The sequence below is a fragment of the Pteropus alecto genome, unplaced genomic scaffold, assembly GCF_000325575.1.
Source record: "Pteropus alecto unplaced genomic scaffold, ASM32557v1 scaffold101, whole genome shotgun sequence".
Lineage (NCBI taxonomy): Eukaryota > Metazoa > Chordata > Mammalia > Chiroptera > Pteropodidae > Pteropus > Pteropus alecto.
The window spans coordinates 9,628,749-9,632,733 of NW_006432945.1; positions in this window are offsets into that span (position 1 = coordinate 9,628,749).

The following is a 3,985-nucleotide window of genomic DNA, read 5'->3' on the forward strand; positions in this document are numbered from 1 at the left end:
CCGACTCACAATCACCCACCTGCCTCCCCTCCGCGTCTTCTCTTCTGCCGGGTCACCTCTGCAACCTCTCTGGCCAAGACAAGGCGGACCCCCCAAGCTGCTTCTCACCCAACCAGCTATGGCCATAACACACGCTAACTCGGCCACGTGCCCTAAATAAACAGCAGTTACAGTGTTTCAGCAAAAGGGTTGCTCCCAGACCCGCTTCCCCTTCCCCTCGGTCCCCTGGGCTGCCCTGCCCCCTTCTTTGGTGACCAGCCCAGCTTATCTTTACATTTGCACTGGCCTCTGACCCTCCCAGGTGAGCTGTCAGTCATCTAAGGTCTCTCTTTACAGAACAATCAATTTAGGCTTCAGAGATTTGGGAGACCTAGGGAGATTTTCCAAAATGAGAACCCCACTTCCAGCACAAACTCCCAGTTGCCTAGCAACCGTGGGAAGAGATCTGGGAAATCCAGAGCTTACTCCACAGCGCCCCGTGCTGTGATGAGCTGGCTCCGTGCGGCCCACCTGAGGGGGGAGTGTGCTATAGCTGATAATTATCAGGGGTGACAACCATAATCCAGACCTGCTATTATCGTGTTTATGGAGGAGCGATTGCCACAGAAGCTCACACCACTGGCCTTTCCCAGGCCTTTCCCTTCTTGTCCTATGCTGACTAAGGTAGTAGAAATAGCCTCAGGCTGTTCCCAGGAGTAGAAGCTATAGCCTCAGAGTGTCCCAGGGTGCTGTGACACTGGTTCTGCCACTTAAGCTGTTCCTCAAAGCTGGGAGTGGCTCCCTAAGAGGTGGAGGAAGGATGGGAGTGAGGATCGGGACACACACCCTGACCAGGGTGGAGGCACAGAGTGTGCGGGGCCAAGAGAAGCAGAGATGATGTTCGGGGCATGGTGCGGGGGGCAGGGGGGCTGGTCCTGTTGAGGGGATGCTGGGCTCTTTTTCCTTCCTGAAGCCAGTGACCTGCTCTGTGCCTTCTGAGTGGCCCACTCAAGGCCAGGCTAAGGATGAAGAATACATGTGGAATTGAGATGTTAAACCCCACCCTCCACGACCCCTGAGTCCCAGCCCCTCTGATCTCTACGCCTTTAGCTTTACAACATGACATTCTACCCACTGTCGTGAAGCCAACAGGAGAGAGGATAGAAGAAATTTACAAAAGCAGCCTACTTGCTTCTCTTTTGGGAACTTCTTTCTCTCTGAGCTGCCGACATAAGCTTCATGGGTGATTAAAAGCACTCAGACTTTCAGCAAATTGTCTCTCCGAGAATGACACGCTCCTCTCCCAGAAAGCCTTCCAGCCCTGCCTTCTGCCCACGTCCTCCATGCCCTGGATTCCAAATCCTGGGTCAAGCAACGACACCCTGATGTGCCCCACCTCTTTTCTTTGGTTTCTCTCCCTCCATGTGGCAGAGGCCAGACCAACCGTGGAGCCTACCTGGGAATCAAGGCCAGGCGCTCGTAGTGCCCACTAACCAAAGTCAGGGACCCTTAGACTGTTAAATTTCGGCATGACATTAGATAAACCTAATATAATGTCCCCATTTTAAAGATGAGGAAACTGAGGCCTGGGCAGAAAAAGTGGCTGCCCCACGACCACGCTGCTGGTTACTAGCGAATCTGAACCTGGAGGCCGAGCTTCCTGACTTCGACTCAGCTGTCCTTTCTGACAAACCACCAACCTGCCCTTGGTTCTGCTTGCACTTCCGGTTCAGATCACAAAAACAGAGGAGTTGTTTTTTTTAATCCAGTATTGTAGGGTTAGATACCAAATCCTTTAAACTTTCTCAAAAAAATTTTTACGAGGCTCTTGTCCTATCCTCCAAGCACTGATTTCAAGCGAGTGGAGTTGATATTACTCTCGTGGCACACAGATTGGGAAACCGACACCAGAAGGAGTTGACCTAAGTCACAACAGAAATGTGTCAGAAGCGGGCAGAAGAGTTTCTGTCTGCTGACTCTTCATCCAGTGCTCCTTCTGCTGCACTCCATGCCTCCGTAAATGAGCCATTGTCACCCAGAAGTACTCAGCTAACCAAACGGTACTGTCACTGCTGGTGTCCCTTGCGGGAAGAAGACTGGACACACAGCCAGAAGCACCATGGCGTTTGACACCGGAGCTAACGGGCTTCCTCACACAAGTCACTGGTTCTCTGATCCTCTTCCGGAGGAGAAGCCATCTTTCCCTTTCTCAGTTCACGTTCCCTCTCTCCCAGGGTCTCCATGCCCTTGGGGAAAGAGCATGTCTGCTCCTCTGTTGCGTCCCACTCCTCATGGGAGAACAGTCAGTGAGAAGTGCCCGCTCGGGTTCCTGGACGCCTCTGGTGGTGGTGCCCGCGGGTTGGGGGCCTCCAGTACCTTTTGCAAGCTGCAGGGTTTCACCAGGAAGCCTCGCTCCCCAGAATAGTCAGAGCTCCCGCATGAGCCTCCCTGCTCTGGACAAGGGTTTCTCTGCGCAGAGTCTTGCAGACATTGTGATAGGCAATGGTTCTCAAACTTCAGAGAACATCAGAATCACTTGGAGGGGGGCTCGACAAGCACAGATTACTGAGCCCCAAAGTTTCTGATTTAGTAGGTCTGGGTGAGCCTGTGAATCTGCATTTCAAGTTCCCAAATGATGCTGATGCAGCTGGTCCAAGAACCACACTTTGAGAACTGCTGTGATAAAGGACATGACTCATGCAATCTGCGGTCGACTACACGGGGCTGGAGTCTGGGGATGATCAGAGTGTGGAGAGGAGGGTTGGGGCTCAGGGGAGTTTGAGGGCCAGCCGCCTGCACTGAAATGTGGCATGTTCCAGTGGTGTGTGCATGGGTGACTATTTAGATGCTCATCCCTGGATGAGTATTGCAATTTGGGAATTGAGAGCCCAGCGATGAAAGAAAGGCCCTGGCAACTTAGTTGATGATTCTCCCACTGTTTCTGCTCTCCTTCTCCCCTCCACTCTGAGCAGCTTCCCTCTAGAGAAAGTTCTCTGAGCTTTGCAGGGCTGGTGCCTCAGCAGGGGTGTGGGGTGGAGCAGTGAGCTGAGCCACAGGTCTCTAAGCTCATCTGACTGCAAGGCACAGAGCCCTCAGGGAGGCCGCAGTAAGGCGCTCAGAGAGCAGGGAGCCTGCTAGCCCAGTGGGAGCGGGGCTTTGATGGACTGCTGAAGAGAGGCGCTAGGCGGGGACAGGGAGGAGGCAGGACTGTGCGGCCCCAGCCACTGCTGTCTTCTGCTGGCAACTGTCCCACTCCCCACCCCACCCCCTCCATCCCCTGGGCTCCTTCAGAAGGCTCAGACAGGGCCAGATGTCTGCCAGATTTCCGGGGGAGACAGGAATCTAGTCCCTTGGGAAGTGGAGGGGCGTGGCTTTGGGAGAAGGGGCTGCCTCTAGGGAAGGGGTGGTGTTCAGACATTCGCCCTGGCCCCAACCTCCCCTCTGCTGGTCCCTTGGGGTCCGGAGGCTGAGAGGAAAGAGAAAGACAGTCCTTCTGTAAAACCATAGTTGCTCTGGAAAATCACAGTGAGCATGGCTGCTGGGAGCGGAAGACGGCCTGGGAGGGTGGGAAGCAGAGGCTTCACGGCTCAAAGAGGTAATGATTTAATGCCAAGGAAGCTGACCCAGCCCTCCTGAGTCACTTCTTAGAGCTTCCCAGCGGCCGCTGGGCTTAATATGCCCAGAACCTGCCTTACCTGTAGGCTCAGGAGGCACACAGCTGAGGGGAAGCCAGGCAGATCTCCGGCCCCAAATCCCTCTCCCTTCACCTGTACTAGAGCCAGAAATTAGTTTTCATTGCTTTGGGACTTAAGCTATTTTGGAGGGGAAGCATGATGGGAGGGGGAGGGAACATGAAAAACTCTGGGATTCTTCTCTGCAGCAAAAGGATGCCATCTGGGAGAGGATGTGGGGTTAATAGGAAAGCGAGTGGGGGACAGAAAGAGCCCTTGCGAAGTCACCGTCCCACCAGCCCCGTGAAGAGGCCCCGTACATGTGGCCTCATACT